Raw genomic sequence first — 19,520 nt, forward strand, 5'->3', positions numbered from 1 at the left:
ATGGAATGACAGCAGGAAGGCCCTTGCAGGATGCCCACCTCTCCGTCTTGGACTTCCAGACTCCAGAACTGGAACTCCACAGATTTCCTTTTCATTGTAAGTTGCTCAGTCTCAGATCTTCCGTGATAGCAGGAAACACAAGCTCAAGACACCACAGGAGCCCAGGAGCGGGGTTTGGCCGGCTCCTTGCTCTCTGGGCAGGTGGTGGGGCGCCAGCTGAGTGTCCTCGGGGAGAGCAGTGGGGGGTTGTGTGGAAAGCTGGGAGCTGACCACTGTCAGGGTGGGGAGGGACATTGTGCTAGGGTCACCATGGGCGGGGTGGGGGTGGGGTGGGGGGGAGATGTGTGCTCGCTGCTCCCCACCTGGAGAACCTCCTAGTAGTGATGAAATTCTGATTTTGTGTCAGGAGTGACCCTTCTGTTATGAGGCGACCACCTCCCCTTCACCCTATTCACATCTCTTATCCCCAGGGCAGATCACCTCAACATGACAGGGACCCTAACCTTAGCTTTCAAGGGTCCAAAGCCAACACCCTACTGCAAACCATATCAGATAAGGCAGCCCCAGAGCAGCGCGCCACTCCTGCAGTCACTGCATCACGAGGACGCGGGAGGAGAGGAGAGAGGGTGACTGAGGTGAGAGAAGGGATCACAATGGGAGCTGAGAAACCTGGTGCATGAAGCCAAACCCCATCATGGACCTGGAACCCCCACGCCCTGCCGGAGGCTCAGCTCATGGGCAGTCCTCACAGGGACAGTCCAGTGTCCCAGCAGGGGGACAAGCTGCAGTGCCAAGGAGCTGAGGTGACACAGAGCCCCACGGCAGCCTGCACGGCACCTCGACAGCCCAGCATGGATGCCGTTCAGCCCCGTCCAGCTCAGGTGAGCCACCACCGCCGCCCTCACAGCCTGCGTGCAGGGCCGGGGGACTGGGGAGAGACTGCGGAGGACCAACAGCCTCCGTCTACACGCAGGTGGCCACGAAGATTGCCAGCAGTCTGCCCTGCGAGGGCCTTGCTGTCTCACATTGCGACTTGCTGGCTCGGGGGGCTTTGCTTTCACTTTCCTCATGAAGTGGAATTACAGATATTGATCTGAGGCCTGCCTTTCCCAAGTTCATAATATGCCTCCGAGATCCTTCCTTGTCGGAACACCAAGCACTACCTTGCTCTTTCCAACAGGTGCAAACTAATCCATAACATGGAAATGACTTTTAATGGCCTTCTATTGATAAATATTCAATTATTTCCATTGCCAGCCACTATAAGTCGCTGCTACGGTGACTATACCTGCTGTTTCAGCCTTGTATCTTCGAACTCTGGCAATATCAGATAGGTATGTCAAATGTTGATACCTTTTCCTATTTTTGTCTTATTGAAATATCCCCATTATTATCATCCACATGTTGGAAATTATTTCCGCTCGGCCGTTAGAGGCAAAAGACTTGGCCAAGACTTGAAGAATGGCATATAGGTAGGGTGGAACCCAGGACCTCCAGCTGCCGAGACTGGGGAGTGGGTACACAGTGGCCTGAAGTGGAGGTCTCCTCGTTGCCACTGCAACAAGGGTGTGCAACGAGCATCCTGCGTGCTGTTCCTGCCTCCTGGGGCAGGGGCTGCTGGAAGTGAGTTGGTGGGAGACAGTAGGGTGTGTCCCTGTCTGAAAGTGCAGCCCTATCTCAGTCCCACAACCTACTGCCCCCCACCCACTCGCTACCAGCAGCCCCTGCCCCAAGAGGTCAACAGATCAGCCTGGAGTCAAGGTTACCCGGTGAAACCGTCAGGCTTCCCCAAGCAGATGGAGACATCCTTCTCCTCCAGGCCCCATGACAGCTCTATGGGGGCCACAGCTGCAGGGAGAAGAGGCTTCCTCTGCGCTCAGCACATCCCATTCCCCAGCCAAAAACACAGCCCCGTTCCAGGTTCCAATTAATTCCTCCGGTGGACATGGAGGCCCCCAGTTAGTAGATAGAAACCGAGGTGGGGTCTTGGGGCTCTGTTCCGGTTTCCCCTCTGAAGTTGGGAAGAGGACTCTTTCTTTCTAGAATATATTACTTGAGGGCAGTATTTAAACTGTCAAGGATGGAGCAGAGTTCAGCACTAATTGGCCAGCAGAAGGTGAGTAATTAATTAATCTCCCTCCCCTCCGCAGGCCTGGCACGCATCTGCTCCTTGAACTGTTCCTTAACTCACTGGCGCCCACACTGACTTCAATCACGCCTCCTTATTTATCACACCCGGTGACAGGTGGCTGCCTGCCTTTCCGAGACGGGAGCTCTGTGTGCTCCTTGGGGCACCAGGACTGTACTCAGCCCCCAGCCCCAGGCCTTGTCCAAGGTCAGATGCAGAGTATGCTCAGGGACCTTAGGGGGACACTTAGTTACACTTAGGGGTGGCCAAACAGTAAATAAGCAAGTGAAGACATTTGAAGGAGCAAGAAGAGTCCTGGACCAGACGCTGAGTCCCCTTCTCAAGTGCGAACTTCCTCTGCTCTGGTAGAAAGGGCCCTGGGGGACCTGCGGTCATCACCTTGACCAGCGTGGGTGGCTTTCAACAAGACAGATGTGCCACTCACAGAGGCCCAGATGTTGGACACAAGTCATGGGTCTTGGGAAATTCCCTGGGCTGTGTCCACAGCGTTGGCAACCCCATGACAGGCCTGACAGCCAGGCAGGGTGGCCAGGAGAGCTGCGGACCTGGGCTCAAGTTCGTGCACGGCCACTGTGGAGCTGAGGCCTCCTTCAGAACAACTAGTCAGTTGTTCTGACCTCCCACAGCCTCCATGAGAACTAAAGCAATCAGGGTCAGGAGGTGTCACAGCTCAAGTGTCAGTGCCTGCATTCAGGAGCCTGATGGCCTCAGCTCATGTCCGCATCTTGATATTTTTGGCCTTAGACACATCGTTCATTGTCAGTGGTATTTCTTTTTGTGTAGGAAGTAGAGTCATCTTTTAAATTATCATAAACTCCCAATAAATGGTAGTCAATAATGCTCAATTTCCTGGCACACAGTGAGGGCCGGAATATGTCCTTTGGGGAAGCCCATTTGCTTAAGGAGCCTTGGTGCTCGGTGCGCCCAGTGCCTCATGGGAGTGGCCTGCGCTGCCCAGCAGTCTCAGGCAGTGGTCATGGGTTGGGGAGGAGCAGCCTGACTCAGCAGACCGAGAGCTGGGCCTGGGCTATGGTAGGAAGACCAGGGTCAGTCCTCCACTTTATAGAGTTATGTGGATTTAAAAGGCAGACTAGGTTCTTTATGGGCATCAAGAAAGCCAGTCAGGAGCATGTCACCTACAGCCTGGGTGTGCCTGACCTCCCCCAGCTTCCCTTGGTGACTGTCCCAGACCCAGAAGGGGAGTCTCCTGTGTCTCTCCTTTCGAGGTCCCAGGCGGGATGTGTCGGCCTGGGTTTGGCTGGGCGGCTGCCCTCTGGCAGTCACTCCTGACATTTGGTCCAGCCCACAGGAAGCTGTCTTCCCACCTGGGTGCTGAAAGGCCCCCCGCCATCAGGAGCCCAGCAGGGCTGACTGTTTCCTTCAAAGTGCTTGCTAAGAACAGCTGCAGATGCAACCAGGGGAGACAGGAGGAGGGAGAGCCGGGTGCTTCTCCGAGGATGATCCTGTGTCCCAGCAGGGCTCATCTGGGCGAGGCCCGTCCCCCTGCTCCCCCCAACCTCTGGCTTTAAAATTCCAGTATGGTTCCCTCTGGAGACACCCAGAGCCCCGGCCTGGTCAAATCCCATTAGCAAACCAGCTCCTTCCTTCAAAGCAGGTACCCACTGGAGGGACCAGCTCCAGCCCTTTGTCCCTCCGCTCCCCTGAACTATGGGTCTCCCAAGATGGTGGGAGGCCCCACAAATCCCCGTCACTGAACAAGAAAGAATGCACCACGGGGTGAACTTCCTTCATCCAAAATGCTCAGGATCAGAAGGGTTTCAGATGTGGAGCACTTTTGGATTTGGGAATATGTGCATAGATAAAATGGGCTGTCTTGGGGACACACCCGAGTCTACACCCAAGATTCAGTTTGTTCCACATACACCTCATACACATTGTATGAAAATAAGTTTATGTATTTTTAAAAATAATTTGGTGCATCCAACCAAAGTTTCCCAGGGTGGGACTTTCCTCTTGTGGTGCGAGTCTGTGATCAAAATGTTTCAGAGATAAATGGATGGAGCTGGAGAATATCATGCTAAGCAAAGTAAGGCAATCCCGCAAACCGAAGGTCAGATGTCCTCTCTGATAAGTGGATGCTGACCCATGTATTGGGGGGGGCATGGGAAAATGGAGGAACTTTGATTGGGCGAAGGGAAAGGAGGAAGGGAGGGCTCGTGGGGGCAGGAAAGATGGTGGAATGAGATGGGTGTCATTACCCTAGGCACATGTATGACTGCACATATGGTGTGACACCACATTGTGTAGAACCAGAGACACGAAAAGCTGTGCTGCGATTGTGTACAGTGGATCCGAGTGCATCCTGCTGTCAAATAGACCTAATTAGAATGAATAAATAAATAAATTTTTAAAAAGACATAAGACATAGTGAAAACAAAGAAGAGTAAACAGAAATTCTTTACTGTCTGTGATTATATTAATTGTGAATAAATCAACCTCCACTCCAATCAAACTATCTAGATTGGCACAATAAATTAAAATTGTATATTAAAAAAAAAGGTTTCAGATTGTGAGCATTTCAGATTTCAGAGTTTTGGGTGTGGGGTGTTCTCCTCTGGGGAGAGCTGAAGACCTTCCCCACCTCGGTCTTTTTCTATAGAGGGGCCTTCTGAATACCCTTCACCATGGCTGCAAAGCCCTTTGCCATTAGGGTAACACTCGAAGGTTCCTGAGAGTAGGATATGGGCACGTTTTGGAGCATTATTATTTTACCAAAGTGTGAGTGTGTGTGTGTATATGTGTGTGTGTGTGTGTGTCTGTGTGTGTGTCTATGTGTGTGTGTGTGTGTGTGTCTGTCTGTCTGTGTGTGTGTGTGTGTACATGTTCCTATCAGGCTTTACAGAGTGCCAGAAAGAAAGAGGAAATCCAAATCTGTCCCCTAGAAAGCGTACCCGTCTCCTAGGAATCTCCTGGTGAGGCCATGCAGGGAAGGGCAGTGTAGTGCAAGTGGACTGAGGCTTCACCAATATCTGAACCACTGAGTCCAACATCTGAACCTCTCTATGTCACAGAGAGGTCAGACTGAGGCTGGTCTCTCCCTGGCTCCAGGGCACTGGACAACTTCAGATGCGTCACTTCTGAGCCTGCTGGGGTGTCACGGTGCCACCGGGGACACCGTGAACATACCTGGTCTTGGGAGTGTGGTGGCAGCTGAGGCTGAAGCAAGGACAAGGCAGGTGCCCCACCCTCCCCTGAAGAGGAGGGGGCCCCCTTCCTCCCCAGTCCTGCAACATCTCAGCTGTGTGATCTTAGGTGACGTTTCCCTCTCTGAGCCTCAGTCTCCCCATCTGCAGAAGGGAGTAGACCCACCTGGGCTGCAGTGAGGAGGACAGGAGCACAGCCTGCCCCCCATGTTCTTCCACACGCCCCGCTGCCCACGGCCACCAGGGCAAGAGGGAGTGTCCACTCAGTGACTGAAATCCCCCTGTGGCCCCGTGGGACAGTGTCCAATGTCCCATTCTTCTAGCTCCTGGGACAGGAGGAGCATTTTCTGGTGCCTGAGGAACATTTCGCTGACTTCTTTTAGATCTTCCTTACAAGAGTCTGCATGAAGTCACCGGGACTGTGACCATGCAGGACAGATGGCCGCGGTGGTCTTCTCTGACATCTCCTCCTCCCCTCTGCATGGGCTGATGCACGTCTGGTTGGGAAGGTTACCAATTACACGCACCCGGGTTGGTTCCTGACCAAATGGCCCACAGTCCACGTGGCTTTGATCTCCCAAGGGGCTGCTGGACTTTGCCAGCAACACCCAGTTAAAATGCCTGTTTTGAAACACATTTGTTATTATTGTTGCAATTTCAGCCCTAAAGCTGGGGTATGGGCTGCACTTCCGAGGGGGCCCAAGTGGGGGAGTGAGGGGGGAAGCCTGCTGCTGGTGACAGTAGGGCATGGTGGGGCTTGCGGCAAACTGCCACGCCTGGGCCCCAGGTGACCCCTCCTTTCTCAATTCTCAGAACTGCCGGGGCTCAGCCTGTGCCATCAAGGAGGGAGGTTTATGGCCCTTGGCCAGACAGGCTCCCAGATCAGGGTTTAGGAGGACACAAGACACGGGCTTTGTCTAGGCCACTCAGGGTGGGAGAGGGCTCTAGGGAGGCTGGGAGGGAACTCAGTGCCTGGCAGGAAGTCAGGAATGCCAACCAGCCTGGGCGCCCACCATGCGGCCACTGCTATTGAGACCAGAGGCCAGCGCGGAGCGCAAACCGGGGACTGCGGAGCTGGGCCTTAGCCTGCATCTCAACCTCATTCTCCTGTGCAGTAGGTGAGCACAGAGGCATGAGGTAGAGCAGAGGCCTCAGGCCCAGCTGTGCACTGCAACCACAGGGCAGCTTCCAGCAGGACTGGCACCAGGGATCCTGTCCCTAGAGACGCTCACGTAACCGATTTGGAGACAAGCTGGTCAGAGGATTCTTTAACTAAATTTATGTCAGCTGATATATAAAAGCATAAAAATCACACCCTCTGGCGAACCATGTGATGTGCTGATACACACACGTATCGTGCCCTGTTCAAGTCAGGTTTCAGGTAATTATCTCCTGGGCACTCATGGCTTCTCCAGGACAATGGCATTCGGAATCCTTCCCTCCACCTGTGGAACAAGTGGCACGTGACTGTGGGTGGCACGGGGGCTCCCTCCTGCCCATCTGCACCATGGCACCCACAGTCAGCCTTCCCCAGCCTCCAGGAACCAGGTTCTAGCCTCAACCTCAGGATCAACATGTTTAGACACAGGGATGTTCGACCAGCTCTGCAGCCACAGGAGCCTGAGGTGTTGTCAGCCCCGGGAAGCCCTGGGGGGGGGGGGGGGGCGGAGCCATGACAAGCTCCCTTCTCAGCTTCCTCCTACTCCCGGCCCCACCAGTATAAGAGGCAATTTTCTTTTCACTTCTTAGCATCTCTGAAGTGAGACTGTCTTATGATCATCCTGGTAAGAAAGGACGGCACTGTAATTTTGTTGACAGTCCCCACTCTGTCACCGTGTATGTGAAGCTGCTGCGTGTCTTCCCTGAGGGCCTGGCCTGGGGTGCTGCTCTTCTCTGCAGGGCGCCCGGGGAGGGGAAGGACTGATTTCCCAGGCCTAAAGGTGCATCAGAATTCCTGGGGGCTGTTAAAGCCCCAGTCGCCACCCCAGAGTTTCTGACTCAAGTTGGGTGGAGCCCAAGATCTAAGATTCTTAGCAAGTTCCAGGTGGTGCTAGTTCTGCTGGTCGGTGCTCAATTGAGAACTACCAGTTATGGGGGCAGACTTGGGTGGGGAGACAGAAGGCAGCAGACTCCATTTCCCATGCCCGGGAGCTGGGCCAGCCCTGGACAGGGCCGGGCTCACCAGGTTCAAGCAGCCCAGGTGTGAGTGCTGGTGGACCCCCACTCTGCAGAAAGGAAAGCTAAGGTCATGAGGGGCTGGTAGGGCCAACAAGCCTCAGAGGAAGGGCCTGAGCCCCTGCAGTCTGACTTCTCAGCCCTGCCACCTGCAGGCGGTGTCACCAGGGAAGTCCTTCCATCTCTTCTTTGTAAAAGGAGACTGACGGGCTCCTCTGGGCAGGGCTGCTGTTAGCGCCCAAGTTCCAGCGCAGGGCACCGCGCCAGGCTGCTTCAAGCGCTCAGCAAACAGCTGCTTGTATTTTTACCTGTTTTGACTCAACTCCTGCAGAGGAGAGGCGGGGACAGGAGCTGCCTGTTGGAGTAGAAGACAAGACGAGGCTTTGCTTTTACCCCTGACCTTGCCGATGGGAGCCCACCTGGGTGGAGCACGGGACACACTGGGCTCCTGGGACCAGAGCAGGCATTGACTGAGGCTCAGGGGCCTCGGGCCCAGAGGGGATTCCCTGAATGGCACCAACCCTCCGCTTCACACTTGAGAGACTCAAGTGCAGAGAAGGAAAGGGGCATCCCTAAGGCCTCGGAGCGGGCAGCCTTTTAGCGTCCCATGAAGTGGGTCCTTACCATGTGCCAATCTGAGCAGGGCCTGGGGAAGGGCCGTGACTGGGGGGTGCCAGCCCCGAGTAGGGGAGGCCCTACCTAGATGAAATGCCAACCAAGGTCACTTGAGAGCTAGGAAGGAGATAAATGGGCTCATCTGCCTGGGGGTGGACAAAGGCCACTTTAGATGGGTGGTCAGTCTCTTCTCTGAGGAAGTGGTCTTCAAGTTGGAAATTGGAATTAGGTGTGGCCTAGATTGTGGACCTTAAAGGATGGGCAAGGCTAAGTGTGGAAGGCTAAGTCCCCAGCTGGTGGCACTGTTGGGAGGTGGTGGAGACTTGGAGGGGCAGGGCTAGTTGCAGTCTTGAAGAGGAGATGGGGTCCACCTTCCCTCCCTCTCTCTCCCCCTCCCTCCCTCCCACTCTCTCCCCTCCCGCCACCCTCCCCTTCCCTCTCTCCCGCTCTCTCCCCTCCCCACTTTCTCTCTCTCCCATTCCCTCCCACCCCTCTCCCTTCCTCCCTCCATCTGTCTGTCTCTCTCCCCCTCCCTCCCTCCCACTCTCTCCCCTCCCCACCTTTCTCTCTCTCTCCCCCTCCCTCCCACCCCTTTCCTTCCTCCCTCCCTCTATCTCTCTCTCCCTCTCACCCTCCCTCCCTCTCCCCCACCCTCTCTCTCTCTCTCCCTCCCTCTCTCCCCACTTCCTGGCCACCTTGAAGTGAGCATCCAGCCTCCTCCTTGCACATCCACCATGATGAACTGCCCAAGAGCCATGAGCCATCTGACTGTGGACTGAACCTCTGAAACTGTGAGACAAAATGACCATTTCCTCCTCTTAAGTTGTGTATCTCAGGTATCTTGTCACCATGGCGGAGAGCGGTCTGCAACGGTGACTGAAAGACCTAGCGGAGCAGCCAATGTTTATTTTAGCGCTGTGTGCTGGGTCCTGAGCCAGCCCTTATGATGGCACCTTGAACGCCAGCAGCCCCACCCTAGCCACAGTTCCCAGAGCCACAGAATCAACCGACCATGGACCAACCACTCCCCAAACTGCACCTGTGAGAGCCGGCCAGACTTCTTCTTGTTATTATTCCTAAACAATATGGCACAACTACTCCCTCAGCAGCTCTGTTGTTTAAGGTACTCTGAGTCAACCAGGGTGTCTGACAGTGGACAGCAGCTAGTTGGCCCTACCTGGGGAGAGGTGGCTCCCTGGGGTGCCACTGGGGAGGGTGGGAGAAGTGGAGGAGAGGGGCTTAGACCACCCAGAGGAATATCCAGTTCAGCCCCGGCTCTGCCAGCTTTCAAGCCCCTGAGCCCCTGCCAGCAGGAAGGGAAGCAGCTCAGGTCAGAACCCAGGCCGTGCTGGTCCACGGCTCAGTGCGTCCTCTGGACAAGGAGCCCTAGCCCTTATGGTTAAAAACGCACCTGGTGTTCTCTATTCTGTTCCATTCCACCCCTGACTAAAGGCTGATCTGTCCCGCTAAGTGGACTCCACGATAACCATAGGTCTGGCCCAGAAGTTGGAAACCACTGCTTCTGGCCAAAGAACTGAGTCCTGCAGGACCCAGGAGTCTTTAGGGGAACTCTGAGACAGGGTGAGAGTGGGCAGAGGTAGGGACAGGAGCCCAGCAGAGAGGGGCAGCAGCAAGGAGATGCGGGCTCTGCCAGGGTCAGCCAGATGACGCTTTGTGGTCAGGTGCTGAGACTTGCGGGAAGCGCGGGAGAGTTTGGCTGAGCTCTGGGGAGAGTCCCAAGACAGGCAGAGGCCTGGGCACCCATGGGCTGGCCATGCTGGCTGACGCTGGCTGGCCGCTTTGGAGGAGAGGTCTGCTGAGGGACTGGGAGTTAGGGCCAGAGATACAGGGACAAGGGACAATGTCTAGCAGGATGTGGAGAGTGCCTCAGCACCATCTTCAGTGTGACCGGCAGGCCCACAGCATAGACAAAGGCAGGTGTGTGTGTGTGTGTGTGTGTGTGTGTGTGAGAGAGAGAGAGCAGGACTGAGTGAGTGTGAGCAGGCACCTGACCGTGAGTGCAGGTAAGCGTGCACCTGAGGGCACTGGGAGGGAAAGGGTGCACAAGAGCACACTCCTGAGCGTGCATGTGGGCAGGGGGCACCCACCATAGGGCCAGGTCCTCAGGAGCTGCCATTCGTCCCCTGGGGGTGGCCGTGCCTCAGGGCGTGGCTGGAGCATGGGGCCCAACACGGGGTGCTCGGCTGGACCTGCTGCAGGCCCGAATGTGGCTGGAGCCTCCTCTTCTCCCACCTCCTCCTGAGCAAGGTGGGGGCCGCAGCCCCATGCTCAGGGCCACAGGGAAGGGCTGGAGGCTGCGGTGGAGACAAGAGCAGGGCTCAGGCCACTCTCCTGGGACCCCTCCTCTAATACCTGAGGCAATCCACTTTCTCTAACCTCTCCTGTTAAGAGCCACAATCAAGTCAGGATGGTGCCTGACATTTGTGCCCAGCCAGACTGCGGCACCCTCCTGCTGGGGAGACCACAGTGTCCGCCAACCACGACCCACAGCCTCCCCTGGGCCCTTCCACCCTGGTCCTGACCAAGCCTGTGTGGTGGAGCTAGAAACTGAGGCTCCCTGCACTCCTGTGCCCAGCCCTCCAGCCTCCCCTCCGCCCTGTGCAGCGGGTGCAAGGCAAGTTCCTGGAGAGCTAGGAGTGGACACACTGGAGGCTCTGCCACGGGCAGGGGTCATGGGGCGCTGGCATCTCAGGCAAGACCCTGGCAAGGTATCTGTGGATCTGGGAGCCTAGCGTGGCCAGGGTCCATTTGGGATGTCTCAGTGGGCACAGGCTGCCCGTGGCAGTGGCGGGGTGGCCTCTTCCCTCACTCCCTGCCCTTCTCCCACTGTAGTCATATTTGGATTTGGAAGAGGAGACCCCTAGACAAGGGCTGTGGAACCCACACACCCTCTGGCCTCCTGGTCTTTCTGTGCCTCGGGTCAGGACCACGGAGAGACCACCCCAGCCCCCAATCTCCGCAGCCACCTCGGCTCCCTGAGCAACGGGAATAATCCACAGCCTCCTCCAGGGCGAGAATTCTCTGAGTTCTTGCTGGTGCCCGGTTTCCATGGCAACCCAAAGCTCTCCTTTGCCACCTCTGGGAATGTCATTAGGCTGTGAGGGGGCGGCGATGAACAAAGCCACCATGGTGTGTCAGCCTGCGCAGTCGTCTGGGAGGGCAGCGCCAGGCAGGGGCCTTTTGTGTGAATCTTCTTTTTTCTTTCCCCTTCAATAAAATACACAAACCATTTATTTACCTCCATCCAATGAAGGCCTTTTATTTTCCCCAAAGGAATAAAAACCAAAACTAATAATACGTACGTCGGTGCCCAGGCGAGGAGTCAGAATGTAGGCGCCCGTAGTTTCAACAAGAGCAGCAGGTGACAATCAGGACCTGGTGTGCTTCGTCATATTGAATTTCTGGGTTCAGAGCAGCACAGTGACCTGTCCACGGTTGCAGGGCCTGTTGGGGGCAGGATGTGCAGCTCCCCGCACAGAGCGATGGGAGAGGGGGTCCCCAGGAGCACCCGACTCAGGCCCCGGGCTCTTTGGGGAAGCCAAGGGATTCTGCACGGGTGCTTGGCTCTCCGTCCTCAGGCTGCAGGGCTGATGGCCTGGAGAAGGCCTGGTGTTGTCATGCATGTCCTGTTGCTGTCACTAAGAGCCACAGACTGGGTAGTTTATGAGGAATAGGGCTTATGTAGACCAGGAGTACAAAGTCAAGCTGCCAGCGTCTGGTGAGGCCCTGCTGACAGCCCAGCAGAGTCACAGGGAGAGACAGCAGGGGTGCTAGCTCAGGAGTCCCCTCCTCTTCTTACGGAGCATCCAGATGCCACCAGGGGGCTGTCCTCGTGACTCAGTCCAACCCCAATCACCCTCAAAGCCCCACCTCCAGGAGCCATCAACATTCAACCTCGGGATGAAGCTTCCAGCACATGAACTTTTGAGGGACACATTCAAGCAACAGGGACGTGGGTGCCTCTGGAATCCACTCTCACGTGACCTGCACCCCTGTGCCTCCTCTGCCCTGGGTGCTCTGACTTCCCCCTCCCTGAGGCCACATAGTCCATCTAGACATGATCTGGTACCTTCGTGTACCCAGCACAGGGTGAAGTCCTCAGCATCACCCAGAGACTCTCCAGTGTCATCCCCAAAAACGTAGCCTTGGGTCCAGCTAGACTGAGCCCCCGTGGTGAGCCGAACACTCCATGTGCCCTCTGCCCTCTTCCGCTCTATTAAGGAGATCCCTCTGCCTGGAACGGCACACCCCTGTGAACCGAGGGCACCTGGGTCTGAGCACCTCCCCTGCGATGTCTTCCCTAGCTCCATGTGGACGTAAGAGCATCCTTCAAAGTTGCCCACTTACCTGTGTGTCCCCTCCACTGGACTGGGATTCTCCAGGGACAGAGACTGATCTGGTTCCCTGCTGCAAAGTGTGACATGTGACATGTGCTCAGCACGGGACGGTACTGGGGAGTCTTGAAGGGTGGGCTGCTGCCTGCATTAGCACACGTGCAGACAGAGAGGAGAGAGCCCACAGAGGACAAGAGGGGCTTTCAGCGAAGCCATCTAGAGGTTGTGCTGCGATGGGCTCCGGGTCGTTTGAAGGCCACTCTGCAGGTGCTGGAACGCGGTGTGTGTGATATACACGAGTCTGATCTGATGCTGGACCGACATCCAGGCTCACGGCATAGTTGCTCAGGTGTGCCCGAGGGCGGGAGGCATCTTGTCTTACGTTGTTGAGCCCCTTAACCCCTCCAGCCAGTCCAGCACCTAGAGAAAAATCCATGCCTGCAAACGCACCTGTTGGAACTCCATAAAGGTTGACCAGAAAGGGACTTAACACGCTCCTAAAAAAGACAGAAAAACACAAAACAACCCACTCCCTGAAGGAAGCGGTTTAGAGAGATGAAAGCAGACATTAATGAAATAGAATATGAGCAAAACAGCATCAGGAGATTAGATCGATACGGCCAGAGGTCGTCCTTTGAAAAGACCAGTCTAATAAAAAAATTTCTGGCAATTCTTATCAAGAAAATCAGAGAGACAATATTTAAAAAATGATTTCAGAGAGAAGAGAAGGCGAGGAACTATAGACAAGAATGATATTGGACATGCACATGGGAGAGTGTGGTTCCCAGGCCTTGGTGAGCCTGTAAGTCTCTCCCATTGTCTTCTGATGTGACCACCAGGGGAGGAGCATGGCTTTAGGGAAACACAAAGAACTTAGAATGATCCCAGAAGCAGTAGAAAACCTAAATAGATCCGTAACTATGAAGAAATCACAAAGGAGACCAAAGACCCACCACTTAAAAAACAAACTCAGGAAGCTTATGGCAAGTTCTTCCAAATTAAAAAAAAAAAAAATGCTGTCTATGATGTATAAAGTAAACATCAAATAAGGTGACATTATTTCTCCTTCATCTCAGAGAAAAACCCCAGCATCAAACTGAAAACTGAAACAGTAGGCCACGTGCACCCAGAGACTTAGATATAAGATAAAATAACAAGTCAAACCCAGTGGCATATTAAAAATAATGTTGGGATGCTTCACTATTTAATATTGGAAAAATCAATTCATATAATTCACCAGCTTCACAGATTAGAGAAGAATATAATGTATGATTATTTCAATAGATGCTTCAAAAAGGCTTGATAAAATTATATATCCATTTGAGCTGAAATACAATCACAATCTAATAGTTGATATTCAACAAACATCAGGGGCTGTCATGAAATACAGAGGCATCCCCTCTTAGGACTTGGACGAGAATAGTACTTCCTGTCAGATCCCTGCGGTATAACATTATACCCAACGTCCCAGCCAATGCTCTAAGACTGTATAGATATGGATATCCATTGATAAAGGAATCACACTTCAAATAAAGAAAGTCAACATGATTTTCAGGCAATATCACTATCTCCCTAGAAAATCATGAACAAAACAACAGACCTAATAAGAGGTGTCCGTAAAAGAGGAATAGAAATAGGGACAGCATTAAAAAACAAGGAATTTCATTTAGTGCATAATAACCATAATGAAATGTAATAAGGGCTCCACTCATGGGCTGGGGATATACTCATCTGGTAGAGTGCTTGCTTAGTATGCACAAGGCCCTGGGTCCAATCCCCAGCACCACCAAAAAAAAAAAAAAAAAAAAAAAAGATTCACTCATAATAAAAACAAAAAAATGCACACATAATATCTAAGAATAAGCCTAATACAAACTTTTCAACACCCACCTGAAGAAAATTATTATATCTTACCAATTGAACACAAAGGAAAATCAAAGTTCCCGTGGATAATACAGAGGGAAGGGTTTGGAAGCAGAACTTAGGGGCAGACTGCCTGCCCATCAAGAGCCAGACCCCAGGCTCCACCCTCAGAACAACAATAGGAAGGGAGGTAGCTTTTAAACTTGACATAGAAATGTAAAAATTACTAGGGAAATTTTCAGAAATGACAACATAGAGCTTGCTGTACTCCAGGCTACAAAGCTATAGCAATTCACATAGTGTGTTTGGTGGTTCAGAAGTAAATGACTGGTTAACAGAACAAAATAGAGAGTATGGAAACAGCTAAATAAATTTGGAAATTTATTCTATAACAGGCTGCCCACTTCACAAATGATATTTCTTTCTCAGTAGGAAAAATGAAGAGAATAATAAAAAAATGTTATAGAACATGTAATTGAAAAATATTTAAACCTTTACATACTTATTGACTTAGAAAGTTTTTCAAGACATATTGTAAGGCGGAAAAGGTAAGTCATGGTGCAAAGGGAAGACTCTTGTTCCGTCTCTGAGCTCAGATGCAAATACAGATGTTCCTCAACTTACAAGGACACCTCATAAACCAGAAATCCCATAAACTGCCGTGCATTTACTACACCACAGCTTAGCCCGCGCTGCTTCATCATGCTCAGAATACTTATGTCCTATGCCTACAGGTGGGAAAAACTTCTAACACAGAGCCTATTCCATGAGGAAGTGTTGAATACCTCATGCAATTTGTTGGATACTATAGTGAAAATGAGGAATCAGATGGGTGTGGGGGACACTGCACAGCCTGGCCTTGTCCTCTCTCAGTCTCCTGGCTGGCTGGAGTGGTGACTCACTGCTAACGCCCAGGATCATAAAATCCAGGATCAACTGCACTATTCTAGGAGTGTGAACATATTTGCATAGAAGAGTCCAGAAGATGCATGCTAAACTGTTCACAATGGAGATTTTTCGGGGAGGAAATTGGGATGGAGAGGAATTTAAAGAAACTTCTCACTTTGTTCTGTTTTCGTCCAGATTATTTTAATCCTTCATGCTGAAAATGTATGCACGCATTGCTTGGTCTTATGCATTCAACAGTAATTGTTCAGGAGAAGAAAAGCAAAGAACAATTTTTTTATGTACTCTAAGGAAGACCCTGGTGCCTGCAAAATCAGCCGGGAACTGTGGGGAGCTCAGGAAGCACCCTGCACCGCCTATCTGCCTCCTGACACGACTGCTGGTCCCCAGGGACAGTGCAGTCTCTTGCAGAGAGGGCTGTTCTCCTTGACCCTCAGGGGCCTGGTCAGTTCCCTGTGCTCCTGGTCTACATCCCTCTGACGCTGCTCAGCTCTGGCCCCCCACCTTCAGCACTGGCTCCTCCCGCCCAAGAGGGGCTGGAATCCTTCCAGCCGAAGTGTGCAGAACGTGGATGCCAAGGCAGGGTGGCCACAGCCCTGAGCACGGGCACCCTTCCCCCAAGAAGCCAAGACCACGTTGCCGCCTCTTGGCCACCATCTTTCCTCATCTTCCGTCATCATCCCCTGGCCTTTAGGTCATAATTTATTTCACACACCAAGCTGTTTCTCATTAGAACAAAGGAAAGAGGGGGCTTGGTCTTTGTCCTCTGCTTGCTCTAAACCTGGCACCTAGAAGTCACCTGGTGCCCAGTAGTCTCCCTGGGCATCACATGGCTGGTCTGTACACGTACCGCACGTGGTCAGTTTCCATGCTCCTGGAAATGTGGACGCTGAACAAGTATAAAAAGGAGCTACTTATGCCCAGACAGGTCCTGAGTAACTGCCCTGGAGGGCCTGGGCCCTCTATATTTACAGCCCCATTGTGAATGGACCCTTCTGATTGTGGACCCCAGGGACAGACCAGGATGCCCTCCTGTTGAGGGCCACAGCCGAGTTGGGATGATGCATGACATTTTTGCCAGAATGAGTGGTTGAGCCAGCAAGCCATTGAGATGATGATGGTTATGTTAAGCTGTGTATTCAATTGTATATTAGACCCCTGCCATCCGCCTCTGCCTGCTACTTTGGATTCCTGGGGAGTTCACGTTTGTTGGGGAAGTGCTGGAGGAGGGATTTCCGGAGGAGGGATTTCCGGTTGGTGAGTGGTGTGTACCAGGAGAACCGCGTGCGTGGCGTTCTCGGGAGTTCAGAAATAAAGTTTGTTCCTGCTTGAGTGGCTCATGATTTGTGCCCAGCCAGACTGTGGCACCCTCCGGCCCCTCGGGCCCTACCTGTTTCCTTTCTTCTCCTTGATGTTATACCTGTCCTGGGACCACCCATCTGTGGGCCTCAGGCCATTGTCCTCCTTGGAGCCTTAGGTTTTATTTCCTGAATAATCGAATCCCCAAATCCGTGTGTCAGGACAATCCAGGGCTCGCTGCAGGCACTGGCGTGGCCATGGGGACAGCATCATGGGAGCTGCATTTTCCCACAGGCCTGAGTGCATGGGTTCCTCCTGCACACCCGAGTGAGGGTCCCCCAGACTGAGGTGCTCCCTACCTGCTCCACACAGCGCCACGAGAACTACTACTGTCCCCAGACTGCACCTCATGGGTCCCATCCCAAGTTTTGCTTCGCCAAAAATGCAGATTTCTTGAGGAATCCTTGATCTCGCTTTCCCAGCTCCTGGTAGGGCCTTTAAAGGTGGGGCCCTTGGAAAGTGGTCAGGATTAGAGAAGGCCATTAGATAAGGCACGGAGCCCCATGATTGAGTCCTAGTGACCTTATAGGAAGAGAGAGAGAGGCCAGCACACACAAGCACAATCCCACTTCCTGTGACTTGCCATGTGATCTTCTGCACGGCCCTGGGACCCTGCCAGCTAGAATGTCATCAGCAGAAGAGGCCACTAGACCTCATACCTTTAGAACCATGAGCCAAGATGAACTTTTTTTTCTTTATAAAGTAGTGTGCCTCTAATATTTTGTACTAGTAATGAAAAGCAAACTAATACATTGATCTTCTCTATCCTTGTAGCTTCTGTGTCAATGAGATGGCAATGAAGACAATCACCTCCTCACAGGGTGGTGGTGGTGGTGGTGAGGATGGAATGGTGTGGGGTGCCTGGTACTGGGACATGAGGACAGCCAGAGATGGGAGCTGATGGCATCAGGAGATATCCATTCCTAGCAACACTGTGAGGAATCCAGCCCTGTCTCCCTTCAGGGATGGCAGTTCCCGGGCTGCTGGTGGGATTCCAGGAAGAGGATCAGAGAAGGAGAAGCAGCAGAAGACTGAAGGGCCCCTCACACTCCATGGACCCAGGGGTGGGCACGGGACTCACGCTGGGATGAGGGAGAGAAGAAACGAGGTCAAGGGCGACAGCAGCCCTCAGTGCCAGACAGGTGGGGCCGGGGGCCACCCCAGGCCTTGCTCAGGCCGGGAGCTCATCACTTGGCATCTGCGTCTCAGGACAGCTGGCCAACCAGCTCCCTGGCCCCCTGCACCCCAAGCACCATGCCCTGCTAGCTGTGTGGCACAGACATTTCCCAAATCAGCAAGACAGCTGAGAGGGGTTGCGGGAAGACCCCTGTCCCTTCAGACCAACTGTGACAGCCCAGAAGAAAACAGAGGTGCCCGGGAGGCAAGGTGTCTAGGCAAGAGGGCAGAACAAGGAAAACGGAGGCCCGCACAGCCCCGGCAAGGAGGGACAGTGGCTGAGGCCCTCAGAGGGCTCTGTCGTGATCCGCATGTGTTTAACTGCACGGTTTAAGGAATGCGGCTCTAGTTTCATGAACCATCAGGCAGACATTGCCGCAGGATGGCTAATGTTTCCCAGCACTTACCCCCATACAATGCCGAGCTTTTCACCATGTTTAACCCTCACAGCTACAGTCTCTGCCTGTTGGACAGGTCCAGTACCTGAAGCTCCAAGAAATCAGAGCACCTGCTCAGAACACTGGGAAAAAGCGCCAGAGCTTGGGGCCTGAGCAGCTGTGTCTACCCCTCTTTGTGTCCCAGAGCTGCACGCGTGGAAGGGGTGTGTCCCACAGGGGATCCAGACTATCGGCCAAAGAGGGGGACGCAGATGCCAGGGAGATCAGTACCCAGGGTCCCCAGCCCGGAGCACTGCAGACATCCTCGCCGTGAGCACCAGCTGCAGTCAAGAAGCTCAGTCTAAAATTCAGCCTGGCCTGAGCCCTTGTATATTTCAGTTATAGAGTCATTAAAAGTAAAGTCCTTTCAGATGCAAAGTCATTGCCCACTCGATCCGTGACCCAGCCCCCAAGGCTGTATCAACATCCTGCATTTTCCCAGGTTCACTTAAAACAGTCATTTCTGACAATGGGTAATGAACTCTCCGGCAAAACCCATTTTTTACTTCTTTCTATCTCTGAGAAAACAGGGTGTGTAATTATAAGAACCTAATTATCAGATCTTTCAAAAGAGTCGGGTTGCTCGGGCTGTGTCTGTGGCTGCCAGATCATCAGCCCTGGAAACGCCACGCGCACAATATTATAATTATCATAATCAACCCCACTGCCCTCTTCGAGCTGAATGGGGACCTCTTTTTCCAGAAGGGAAACACAGCAGACCCTTTTGTAATGACAAATAAGTAGCAGAACGAGAGGCCGTTGGGTTGGTGATGTGAGTGACACAGAGCCGGGTTCCCATCTCATTGCAAAAGGGTTTGTTTGTCCTGCTCTGAGAAGCTGGGTCACCCTGGCCAAGTCACTGAGCCTTTCCAATCGCGGGGTCCTCCTCTCTAGAATGGGGTCACACGATGCTCCTTATGTGGCCCTATGAGGTGAGCAGAATAATGCATGTCAAATCAGATCCCATGGGTGTGGCCCAAGATAACCCCTCACCGAGGGCAACACTGTTTTTATCTGATAACTTTGGGTTATTTTACTGAATTCTGTTGGCGGATTGAGTCTGCGGTCAGCCCGTCTTCAGCCCCTCTCCTTAGGTCCTTCCTCCTTGTCCAGTACCAAGTTCACTGCTCAGACCTACAGAGGTCACCTGCCGCCACCCTTCTGTGGAGAAGCCTCCGTCACAGGGCTGGAGGCTGCAGCGTCACATCCTGGCCTCAACGTCTCACCTGCAGCACCGAGTGAGGCTCCTGACCTCCAGCAGGGAATGCTGACAGAATGTGTCCTGTGTCCTCGCCAGCCCGACCCTCGTCTGGCCCCAGGG

This window comes from Spermophilus citellus (assembly GCF_964194105.1).
Source record: "Spermophilus citellus genome assembly, chromosome: 1".
NCBI classification, from domain to species: Eukaryota; Metazoa; Chordata; class Mammalia; order Rodentia; family Sciuridae; genus Spermophilus; species Spermophilus citellus.